Source organism: Podarcis tiliguerta (genome assembly GCF_965153285.1).
Source record: "Podarcis tiliguerta genome assembly, chromosome: 2".
Lineage (NCBI taxonomy): Eukaryota > Metazoa > Chordata > Lepidosauria > Squamata > Lacertidae > Podarcis > Podarcis tiliguerta.
This window is the reverse complement of record NC_139535.1, coordinates 21,493,942-21,507,229: the sequence shown is the minus strand read 5'-3', so window position 1 is coordinate 21,507,229 and position 13,288 is coordinate 21,493,942. Positions and strand designations below refer to the sequence as shown.

At 42.6% G+C, this 13,288-nt stretch overlaps 1 protein-coding gene across 7 annotated transcripts in view; it reads left to right on the top strand.

Annotated features, from left to right (window-relative positions):
* CFAP20DC (CFAP20 domain containing) overlaps positions 1-13,288 on the top strand; it is a 145,631-nt gene that overhangs the window by 24,658 nt on the left and 107,685 nt on the right. The gene's annotated exons all lie outside the window — the stretch shown is intronic.

Below are 13,288 nucleotides of genomic sequence, written 5' to 3'. Positions count from 1 at the left end.
TACTGCATTGAAAACTCACATGCAGTTCTTCACCAACTTATGTGTGCTTAAGTCTTAATTGATATCAGTGCAATTTTGGCTACAGTACACATTCACGTTTTCTCAGCTAAGGAATAGGGCTGAGAGAATGTCATATTTCTATCCTCCCCCCTCATTTTTCCCATTTGTTCTGGCAGGGATATTCTTTGCCAAGTGGAAAGCACAGAAAACGTTAAAAGGTTGTGCATTTTCAGCCTGTCTTACAAGCCTAGTTTTGTGCTTCCCAGGGTCCTCCAGTTTTCATTATGTTGATTACAGCTAGCTACTATAATCTGATTAAATTGTGAATTTAGATGGTGAGCACCGTTAGAACTGGAACCATTAAAAAAACAGGAGAGAAGTGTCAGCATGCTAGGAGGAACCACAGTGGTTGGTAGAATACCTTGTTTGTTTGTTTTTTAAGAAAGATCCTTAGTCCTCCTCCTTCCCCACAAAAAACAGTCCAATGAAGATTCTGGTGCAATGTAAAGTGGCGTTGAAAAAGAAAAATAGAATGGTGGGGAGAAGCAGTGTGTGAAATGGAAGAGAATAATAATAATAATAATAATAATAATAAATTTTATTTATATCCCGCCCTCCCCAGCCGAAGCCGGGCTCAGGGCGGCTAACAACAATAAAACAGTACAAAAGTACAGCACAAACAACACTCTAAAATCATTCATTGTAAAATTAATTAATTCAAGCCACTGGCAACCATTGGGCCAGAGCTCCGCGAGGATTGCCGAGGGAGGGAGTCAGGCTGTGCCCTGGCCAAAGGCCTGGTGGACCAGCTCTGTCTTGCAGGCCCTGTGGAAAGATGTCAAGTCCCGCAGGGCCCTGGTCTCTTGTGACAGAGTGTTCCACCAGATCGGAGCCACGGCCGAAAAAGCCCTGGCTCTAGTTGAGGCCAGCCTAACTTCTCTGTGGCCTGGGACCGTCAAGATGTTTTTATTTGAAGACCGTAAGTTTCTCTGTGGGGCATACCAGGAGAGGCGGTCCCATAGGTACGAGGGTCCTAGGCCGTATAGGGCTTTAAAGGTTAAAACCAGCACCTTAAACATGATCCTGTACTCCACCGGGAGCTAGTGCAGCAGGTATAGCACCGGGTGAATGTGATCTCGCAGCGAAGACCCCGTAAGGAGTCTCGCTGCAGCATTCTGCACCCGCTGGAGTTTCTGGGTCAGTCTCAAGGGCAGCCCCACGTAGAGTGAGTTACAATAATCCAGTCTGGAGGTGACCGTCGCGTGGATCACAGTGGCTAGGTCAGGGCGAGAGAGGTAAGGAGCCAACTGCTTAGCTTGGCGGAGATGGAAAAATGCCGCCTTTGTTGTAGCTGCAATCTGCGCCTCCATGGAAAGGGAGGTGTCGAAGATTACACCCAAACTCTTAACGGACGGTGCTGGCACTAATTGAGATGGGAGTTGTCCCCCAAGGCTGTGAATGGAGCCTTATCACAGAATTGCAGAGCTGGAAGAGCACCAGGGTCATCTGGTCCAACCCCCTGCAATGCAGGAATCTCAACTAGATCATACATGACAGGTGGCCATCCAATCTTTCCTTTAATAAATCTTCAACAGGAGCACTCATTTAAAAGGGAAGATGCACTTCAGCATTTGCTGTAATATCCACTTTCACTGCTAGAATGCCATAAAGAGATAACTCAATTGAAAAACTGTTGTATTGGATGTGACGCTATATATCATAGAACACTGAAGAGGTGAGGCCTGTCTCTTCCTAGTAGTTTAGCTTTTGGGGCATCGTTGGCAGTGCATATTATTTGAATTAACAGCTTTGTGGTATTACAATCTTTTGAATTGCATTAAAGTCCATTGTGGTCTTCATAATTTGTTTCACACTTTGTTGTATCCTATCCTATCCTTTGCTTGAACCTGGGGGAAGAGCTGGGTGTTAAAACTCTGCTATAAATAAATATCTGAGGGCGCCTGAATGAGATTCTTATCCTGTGTGCCTCTGCACAATTGTACACCGTCTTATTTGTAAGATTCTTCTGGATGCAATTCATTTTTCACTGGAAGTTTGAAATACGAGATCATGGCCACTCAAATTATCTTCTGATAAATAGGGACATAAGTGCTGTGAAATCTTGAAGATAAAAACTTGGAAATCTATAGCATAGTGGAATACAGCTACTGGCAGTTTCCCTCTGTAATCTACTCTTGTATAATTTAATGTTATATGTTGCACACTCCTATTCTGTATTAGTAGCGTGCTTTCACTACATGATTGCTTCTTTCTTAAACTGTTAATTTGAAGGAGACTAGATAATAAGCCTATTTTCCTAAACATATAACACCATGCTTGGTCTTACTTCACTTCAGAAGTATCTGCTTTCTGGGCTTCCTTCCAAACTGTTGATCTGACTTTAATTCAAAGTGTCTCCTTAGTGTTGTGCCTACTAGAATCTCTGGAACCAAAGTTGCTTTGATTGCTGTCTGGGGAATGAGTACAATTTCCTCCTAGCTGGCCATTATCTCTTGGGCTCCCTGTACTGAAGAAGGACCAGATGCTAATTCCATCTGCTGTGTCCAGTGGGAAAGGAAGTTGCTAGTAATGTCCTGAAAGACTTAAAATAAGCATTGTAGCCGGTCTTATAAATTCCATATTGGTTTCTTAATCAAGAACTTAGTAAAATACATATTGTGCTATGGGGTCTGAAGTGTTCTGTATTTCCATTAAAAAATGGTTCATTGTCCTCCTAGCCATAGTGTTTAGGACAAATTAGATCAAGGATCTAAAGATCAAGGATCTATAGGTAAAGCTTACTTTTGTAGTGGTATGTTTTTTGTTTTCTGCATAGGAATGCAGACTCCAGCCTTTCCCTGAGTTTATGAAAATCCTATTTGTAAGAGCAGACAGCTTAATGTTGAATTATTATGTCCTGAGAAAAGTATGTTAAGTGTAGAACTTGTAAAACTAATATTTGACATCAGTTCCCCCATGCTCATCATTTTTGAGATATTCTGCAGTATTCTACAAGACTTTACTTAAATTCCTACTTTATGTTTAAATATAGAGGGTCTGACACTTTTGGGGTTTTCCCTTGATGTGCCATCTCCATTGTTAATGTAGCAATAAATGGGAGCTGGGACGGTATATTTCTCAGAGTGTTTGATGATATGTTATCTCCTGTGTTGCTGGACGAGTCTTTTATGTGAATGCCATCTATCATACTGTTGCCTTTCGAAAATATGCATTCACTTTGACAGCAAGTATTTTGATTTGAGTTTTATTTAATTGTATTAATTTCCCATCTCTGCCCTTTTGTTTTCTTACCTTTTCCCTGTCTTCGTATCAAATCGAAAATCTTGTTTCACCTCTTTATGAAATAGGAATGTATGGGAGAGATCATTGGAGGCTTTGTCTTTATTGAAGGATCGTTCTCCTCTCTCAATAACCCCATTGTGTCATAGGGATGCTAATTTCAGGAAGGCCTCATTACTCTGTCTTCCTTCATATAGCTTGAAATGACTCACATAAAGTGATAAAATATAATGAAAACAGCAATTCATAGAAAGAACAAAAACATATTGGAAGTTGCACAACTGTTTTCTTGTTTGGTAGGAAAAGGACAGTCAGATGTTTGTGCTATCTAGGCAACACTTAGCAGCAGCATTTATTTTTATTTTCCAAATATTTATTGACATTAACAACCCAAAAGTGCAGTAGCCAGGGTATTACATCATGCCATATAAGACACAAATAAGCAATACAAAATTAAAAAAGGGAAATGGTGGCACAGCAATATAAATCAAGACAACCATATTTCCTGAGCTGAGGTGGATGGTGAATATTGAGCATCAAGGTCTGAAACATAAGAAATAAAATCCCACCAGATGGCATAGAAATGTTCTGAATCTTCCAACCCTTCCGAAAGCAGCATCAGCTATGATCAGTTTTAAGGAATGTGCACTACATGGACCAAATAATGCTCATGAATTGAGATTCACAATTATCTGTTGGATGCCATTTTCTTTCTCCTTCATATTTGATCCGTTGTCTTACCCTTTTCAATAGGTAGTTCCATCTCTTCCAACTGCTGAAATAAAATATCCATAATATCAACACCACATGTCTCTTCCAGTGGTGTGAATACATATATTTATTTTTGTTAACCGGTTGCTTTTTGTCCAAAGCTACATCTATGAAGCAAAGAATCATTGTCATTTGTGGGAGTTTACTATAGATCCCCAAGCCAAACGGAGGACATAGATGATGCCTTCCTGGAACAGATGGCCAAGCATGCAAAAGGAAGGGAGATAGTAGTAATGGGGGACTTCAATTACCCAGATATTTGTTGGATGTCAAACTCAGCCAAGAGCATAAGGTCAAACAAATTCCTCACTGGCCTTGCAGACAACTTCATTGTCCAGAAAGTGGGAGAAGCAACAAGAGGAACAGCCATTTTAGATCTGGTCCTAACCAATGTCGATGACCTGGTTAATGGGGTAGAAGTGGAAGGATCATTAGGCGCAAGTGATCATGCTCTTCTGAAGTTTACTATACAACGGAAAGGAGCAGCCAAGCATACTAGGACTCAATTTCTTGACTTTAAGAAAGCCGACTTCATAAAACTTAGGGAAGTGCTGGGTGAGATCCCATGGACAGGAATACTAAAAGGAAAGGGAGTTCATGATGGCTGGGAGTTTGTTAAGAGGGAGATAGTAAAAGCACAACTTCAGGCAATACCAATGAGACGGAAACATGGAAGGTGCCTAAAGAAGCCAGGGTGGCTATCTAAAGAACTTTTAACTGAGTTAAGATTAAAAAAGGATGTGTACAAAAAATGGAAAAGGGGGGAAACCACCAAAGAGGAATTCAAACAAATAGCCAGCACGTGTAGACACAAAGTCAGAAAAGCTAAAGCACAGAATGAACTCAGGCTTGCTAGAGAGGTTAAAAGCAACAAAAAAGGCTTCTATGGGTATGTTCGTAGCAAAAGGAAGAACAAAGAAACAGTGGGGTCACTCAGAGGAGAAGATGGTGAAATGCAAACAGGGGACACAGAAAGGGCTGAACTCCTCAATGCCTTCTTTGCCTCAGTCTTCTCCGATAAAGAAAACAATGCCCGACCTGAAGAATTTGGAGGAAATGATTCAGCAGAGGAAACACAGCCCAGAATAACTAAGGAGATAGTACAAGAATACTTGGCTAGTTTAGATGTATTCAAGTCTCCAGGGCCAGATGAACTGCATCCAAGAGTATTAAAAGAACTGGCAGATGTGATCTCAGAACCACTGGCAATCATCTTTGAGAATTCCTGGAGAACAGGCGAAGTCCCGGCAGACTGGAGGAGGGCAAATGTTGTCCCTATTTTCAAAAAGGGGAAAAGAGAGGACCCAAATAATTACCGCCCAGTCAGTCTAACATCAATACCAGGGAAGATTCTGGAGCAGATCATTAAGCAAACAATCTGTGAGCACCTAGAAAGGAATGCTGTGATCACCAATAGTCAGCATGGATTTCTGAAAAATAAGTCATGTCAGACTAACCTGATCTCATTTTTTGACAGAATTACAAGCCTGGTAGATGATGGGAACGCAGTGGATGTAGTCTACCTTGATTTCAGCAAGGCATTTGACAAGGTGCCCCATGATATTCTTGTAAAGAAGCTGGTAAAATGCGGTCTTGACTATGCTACCACTCAGTGGATTTGTAACTGGCTGACTGACCGGACCCAAAGGGTGCTCATCAATGGTTCCACTTCATCCTGGAGAAGAGTGACTAGTGGGGTGCCACAGGGTTCTGTCTTGGGCCCGGTCTTATTCAACATCTTTATCAACGACTTGGATGATGGACTCAAGGGCATCCTGATCAAATTTGCAGATGACACCAAACTGGGAGGGGTGGCTAACACCCCAGAAGACAGGATCACACTTCAAAACGACCTTGACAGATTAGAGAACTGGGCCAAAACAAACAAGATGAATTTTAACAGGGAGAAATGTAAAGTATTGCACTTGGGCAAAAAAAATGAGAGGCACAAATACAAGATGGGTGACACCTGGCTTGAGAGCAGTACATGTGAAAAGGATCTAGGAGTCTTGGTTGACCACAAACTTAACATGAGCCAACAGTGTGACGCGGCAGCTAAAAAAGCCAATGCAATTCTGGGCTGCATCAATAGGAGTATAGCATCTAGATCAAGGGAAGTTATAGTGCCACTGTATTCTGCTCTGGTCAGACCTCACCTGGAGTACTGTGTCCAGTTCTGGGCACCACAGTTCAAGAAGGACACTGACAAACTAGAACGTGTACAGAGGAGGGCAACCAAAATGGTCAAAGGCCTGGAAACGATGCCTTATGAGGATCGGCTAAGGGAGCTGGGCATGTTTAGCCTGGAGAAGAGGAGGTTAAGGGGTGATATGATAGCCATGTTCAAATATATAAAAGGATGTCACATAGAGGAGGGAGAAAGGTTGTTTTCTGCTGCTCCAGAGAAGCGGACACGGAGCAATGGATACAAACTACAAGAAAAAAGATTCCACCTAAACATTAGGAAGAACTTCCTGACAGTAAGAGCTGTTCGACAGTGGAATTTGCTGCCAAGGAGTGTGGTGGAGTCTCCTTCTTTGGAGGTCTTTAAGCAGAGGCTTGACAACCATATGTCAGGAGTGCTCTGATGGTGTTTCCTGCTTGGCAGGGGGTTGGACTCGATGACCCTTGTGGTCTCTTCCAACTCTATGATTCTATGATTCTATGATTCTATGATTCATTTGCTCACCATGGCTTACATTCCGTGTTCAGTTTAGAAAGATTGCAAAGTACTTAGCAGTACAAGGTGCTGACAGATTTTTTTCTATGATGGCACTGCATAAAAACTGAATTAACTCTTTTCCAATACACTGAACATGTGTCTCATTGCTCCTTATTCTACACAAGTGCTGATTCACAACTGGGTCGGGCACAGCTAAATATTTCTCAAATCTGAGAAACCTTCTGTTACCAGATGTGTGTAGTTTTTCATGTGTTTTCCAAGAAGTCAAATGATGTAAACCAAGAGCTCTCATTAAAAAAATTGTCATTCTAAAATTTGTTGCCAGTATTTTTCTTTTGGCATGTATTCTTCATCAACAATTTTTTTCAGGTTCTTTCCATTTGCGAAAATTTTCCAGATGGTCACTACTTCTCTTGTGTCCTTCTGAAATAGCAGATATGTTTTTCCAATCTCTTATTCCTTTGTCACAAAGAGATTGTGATGTTCCAGTAATGTCACGAGTAAGCAGCTTGCAACAAAACCAGAACACAGTTATTTGATATGGAATACTGACATTGTTGGTGATTAATTATTTCTCATTGGCCAGTGTCCATGTATAATTACAGAATGAGAATTTTCTTCCGTGGATTATTATCCTTGGGAAACACAAATTGTTGAATTGGTTCTAGCCCATGCTCCCCCAAGAGGCAGGCTCACTAAAGTTAGAAATTGTAGACATTGTACTATTTTCAGATTTGTTTGCTTTCAGTTCTTAGAATCATGGAATCATAGAATCATAGAGTTGGAAGAGACCACAAGGGCCATCGAGTCCAACCCCCTGCCAAGCAGGAAACACCATCAGAGCACTCCTGACATATGGTTGTCAAGCCTCTGCTTAAAGACCTCCAAAGAAGGAGACTCCACCACACTCCTTGGCAGCAAATTCCACTGTCGAACAGCTCTTACTCTCAGGAAGTTCTTCCTAATGTTTAGGTGGAATCTTCTTTCTTGTAGTTTGGCTCCATTGCTCCGTGTCCGCTTCCCTGGAGCAGCAGAAAACAACCTTTCTCCCTCCTCTATGTGACATCCTTTTATATATTTGAACATGGCTATCATATCCCCCCTTAACCTCCTCTTCTCCAGGCTAAACATGCCCAGCTCCCTTAGCCGTTCCTCATAAGGCATCGTTTCCAGGCCTTTGACCATTTTGATCTGAAGTACTTCATTTGGTTTGTCTTCTGTGTTCAAGCTATGTTCCTCAAACCAGTAACTTTTGAGGCAGTATGTGAAATTCATTTCAGCTTCAGTCTCAGTTTGGTCCTTGAACTCCTTCCCTCTAGTTGTGGTTGGAGATACAACCTTCTTGTTTGTTTGGATTTCCTTTTCAGCCATCCACACTGGGAACAAGATAATTTCTTTTTGCCATGCTGAATAATAAACCAAACTAAGCTGCTTCTTTTTTTAAAATCAGAATAGAACTATCAAGCCCAGTTTTGAAACTAGCTTTGAGTGTATACAGAATTACACAAACAAGAATTATAAATTCCCAGCTCCACCAACAATTGAGAAAGAAAACTACACATACCAAAGAGTTTATACAGATATAAATGAGCAGCAATTGCAATTTCCCAGTCATAGCGAGAGAATATTTGTCAGCTGGTAAGAAATGTTAGTTACAACAACTTTCATCAGTAGCTGATTCCAAAATGCTAGTGTGTCAGGGCAGCAGCAGCAACCAAGGTGAGCCGATCAGATGCATGTATGCGCCTAACATTTCTTCCCATAAACTATTGTCTTGTAAGCAAGTCAGTAAAAAAAATTACGCTATTATTCGCCTTGCCATGGAGCAATGGTAAGTCTGTCATGTGCCTATGAATTCTGCAACCTTTTGAATTCCACTACCCTTCTACTTTTGCTTCCCCTAACATTTTGCCACCCTAGGCAGCTGCCTAGTATTTAAACCATCTCAAGCTCCACAATAGGAATACATATCCCACTGTGTGCCATTTTCCGTTGATACACCCGTCCCCTTTGCTTCAGGAAGTCATCAGCATTGGAGAGGCACAATGTCCCTGGCAGCCATTTGGATTCTGTGCGAAAGGGTCATTGTTAACTCCTTTCTCCATCCTTCCCCAATCTAATGACGCGTGAAACCAACCACCTGTCTCCTTCATCCTTGCCCATCCTGGCTAATAAAAGCAAGCCGGGAAGGGCTGGGCGATGGGCTCTGTGGGGTGGTGAATGCTTCCCTCTGTGAGGGAACATTTCCAGATCCGCTGAAAGAGGCGGTCATTAAACCGCTTCTTAAAAAACCATCTTTAGACCTGGCCAGTATGGCCAACTATCGCCCAGTCTCAAATCTTCCATTCTTGGGCAAGGTGATTGAGTGCGTAGTTGCTGAACAACTCCAGGCACGCCTAGAGGATGTGGACCATTTGGACCCCTTCCAATCGGGATTCAGGCCTCATCATGGGACTGAAACTGCCTTGGTCGCACTGGTTGATGATCTCCGGCGAGCTAGGGACAAAGGTGAGAGTTGTTTCCTAGTTCTGCTGGATCTCTCAGCGGCCTTTGATACAATCGACCATAACATCCTTCTGGACTGTCTAGAGGGGCTGGGAGCTGTGGGCACTGTTCAGAAAGTGGTGGGGGGGGGATGAGTGTTCAGACCCCTGGGCCCTCACTTGTGGGGTGCCTCAGGGTTCCGTCCTCTCCCCCATGCATTTTAACATTTATATGAAGCCGCTGGGAGAGATCATCAGGGGGTTTGGACTGGGTGTCCATCAATATGCTCTGCCTCTCTTTCAAATCAGAACCAGTGAAGGCGGTGAAGGTCCTGTTTGAGTGCCTGGAGGCGGTTGGAGGTTGGATGGCGGCTAATGGATTGAAGTTGAATCCTGACAAGACAGAAGTACTGTTTTGGGGGGACAGGGGGCAGGCTGGTGTGGAGGACTCCCTGGTCCTGAATAGGGTAACTGTGCCCCTGAAGGACCAGGTGTGCAGCCTGGGAGTCATTTTGGACTCACAGCTGTCCATGGAGGCGCAGGTCAATTCTGTATCTAGGGCAGCTGTCTACCCACTCCACCTGGTACGCAGGCCGAGACCCTATCTGCCTGTGGACTGTCTTGCCAGAGTGGTGCATATTCTGGTTATCTCCCGCTTGGACGACTGCAATGCGCTCTACGTGGGGCTACCTTTGAAGGTGACTCGGACACTACAACTAATCCAGAATGCAGCAGCTAGACTGGTGACTGGGGGCGGCCACCGAGACCACATAACACCGGTCTTGAAAGACCTACATTGGCTCCCAGTACGTTTCTGAGCACAATTCAAAGTGCTGGTGTTGACCTTTAAAGCCCTAAACGGCCTCAGCCCAGTATACCTGAAGGAGCGTCTCCACCCCCATCGTTCTGCCCGGACGCTGAGGTCCAGCACCGAGGGCCTTCTGGCGGTTCCCTCATTGCAAGAAGCAAAGCTACAGGGAACCAGGCAGAGGGCCTTCTCAGTAGTGGAACACCCTCCCATCAGATGTCAAAGCGATAAAAAACAACTTGACATTCAGAAGACATCTTAAGGCAGCCCTGTTCAGGGAAGTTTTTAATGTGTGATATTTTAGTGTTTTTTGGTTTTTATGGAAGCCGCCCAGAGTGGCTGGGGAAACCCAGCCAGATGGGCGGGGTACAAATAATAAATTATTATTATTATTATTATTATTATTATTATTATTATTATTAAACCTGTTTGCACTCCCCGACTGTGATTGCTGAGGCATGTTTAGAGAATTGACTCAGCACTGCCACTCACAGCGATTGGGTTTGTTTTTAGTGCTAGAAGAAGGTTCTCAATCGAGCTGTTTTAATCTGGTGTTGATCTGTTGACAAAAACTTCTAAACCTGTCCTGAACTTTAGCAGTTGGGTAGACTTCAAGTTTAAATAAATAAAATATACCTAGTTCTGGTTTGCTCCAGGATAATTACATTATTAAGACACTGGAACAGGAAATAGGGCTTTATTAATAGCGGTAAAAGTCTAATCAAAGTTTTCTGTTACTTTTAGGCATTTCATATACTCCTAGTTTAATTTCAGATATATAAAAATCCTAATTAAATCATGACCTCTGCACACCAGATGGATTAGATTCCCTTTAATAATCTTATTTATTACAATATGTCATAGTAAATTAAAAAGTCAGCTCTGATTAATTGGTGTATTCTAGAACTCCTTCAAGACATCCAAAATATTACAGAACAGTTTGTCTTCCAGCCTAGGGGCCTCCTGATGTTCAGATAACTAATGAATGTTATCTCTCTCATGGCTCCTATTGTCTTGGTGAGTTAATGTAGAAGTTTTCCTGATTTGACTCCTGCTTCTCAAATCTCAAAATCCAATCTTGAAAAACATATTGGAAGGAAAGTAGCACAACCACTGAACACCCACATTCATTTTGGAAAGGTTTACACCAGCTATTTCATTACGGTTGGAAGAGAACTGGTGAATTACGAAAATAGTAAGAGTGTGTTGAATTAAAATATCAGTATTAGATAGATACCTATTCTTCACCTATGCACAATTTATACATTCAACACAGTTGATTGAGAAATGGATTTTTTCCAATGGTACTATTGCAAGCTATGTATGTATGAGGGAACAGGACCTGCATGCCTGACTCTGCTCCCATGGGAAGAAACACTTGGTACATAGAATACTAATGTCCTAAGGAGACCAGCCTTCTGCCTGGCTTGCTATATTTACTTATTTCTACCCTGCAGGGACGCGGGTGGCGCTGTGGGTTAAACCACAGAGCCTAGGGCTTGCCGATCAGAATGTTGGCAGTTCGAATCCCCGCGACAGGGTGAGCTCCCATTGCTCGGTCCCTGTTCCTGCCAACCTAGCAGTTCAAAAGCATGTCAAAAGTGCAAGTAGATAAATAGGTACTGCTCTGGCAGGAAGGTAAGCGGCGTTTCCGTGCGCTGCTCTGGTTTGCCAGAAGCGGCTTAGTCATGCTGGCCACATGACTTGGAAGCTGTATGCTGGCTCCCTCGGCCAATAAAGCGAAATGAGTGCCACAACCCCAGAGTCAGTCACAACTGGACCTAATGGTCAGGGGTCCCTTTACCTTTACCCTGCAATTTTGCTTACAGGCTGGACTCCCAGTGCAGTTAATTATCAACTTTCTTTCTTTGTTTCCTTCCATTTATTAATCTTTTACTATAAAATATATTGAAGGGGGGTTATTGGTTTGTAGTTTTTGTTTTGTTTGTGTTTTTATTGTGTACATTGTGTTTTTATATTGTATTTTTATGTTGTGAATCTCCCTGAGATCTACAAATGAAGGGCAGTATACCAATTAATTAATTAATTAATTAAAGAGAAGCAAGAACAATAAAACATGAAAAGTGAAATAAAACATAGGGAGCAGCAGAAAATTAGCCTGTTATCAGGATTGTTGTACTCTTCCATTATAGGTCCCAAGGATCTTCAGAATCCCAGCTTGTCTCTTACAAGTCTGGGTGCTCTTGTCATCGTTGATCTTGCTTGTTGCATGTTTTATTTCCTCAGGCACTCCCGATTACAGGACCACATCTTTACTGCAGCATAGGTTCCTTGCCTCAGAATTCCTTCTCAACTCTCGTAAACTTGCCACTGGAGGTTTTCTGGCCCTCAGACCTTCCTCGTCATCTCTCATTTCTCTCCGTCTTTCTAATTTCCCTCTGTGGCAAAGCCTGCTAACATTTCCTCCTGTGTCTCCTCTTACGTCTCTCTTCTCTTTTCCCCGTTTACTTTCTCTATATCTTCATGACTCAGAGGCTTTGACTATTGCAGGTGCTGCTGCCAACCTGCTGGTGGATGTAGGGAGGCAGGAAATAGTTTTGTCCTATTCTCCAGCAGATACCAGCAAGATTCCCTGTACAATTTCACAGTCCAAGACTCACGTGCCTCAAATATGTCCTCTTCCATATGAACCTTGCTCTGTTTACATTCAGTGGGGTGGTTACTACTCTTTGTACCCCCATACCATGTGAAGTGAGAGCATCTGTTGCAAGAAGCATCGGCCCTACCACTGTTGGGCCAATGAGACTCAAGCTGTTCCTCTGTTTATCCGGGCAGTTCCATAACCTAGCTGTTGAGAAAGGCCTAGTGTCTGTCTTGGTCCTCTCTTGTTTGATTTCTACTGCATTTCTTGATATTGGGTCTTATTTGTTGCTACTTCATTCTGTTGAAAACTCCTTTGGAGAGATGAGGCTTAAGTGTTTTACATAAATTAAAAATTGTAAATCTAAAGTGGGCTGGAAGTTCATTGAAAAATGTCCCATCTACATGTGCCTATAGATGGCAATCTGAAGCCTAACCCTGTTAAAGTAACTAAAACTGCTTCACAGCATGGATTTGTTCAGACATACCATTTGACATTCTCAGGATAACTTCTGGCACTATTCCTGTTACACACAGGAGTTACATTTCAGAATATATTTTGAAAACTGAACTGGATCCTGGAATCCTGTTAAATCCTGCTTGCACAGATGGTGCGCTTGAGCTGTTTGAGAAAAGTCTTCT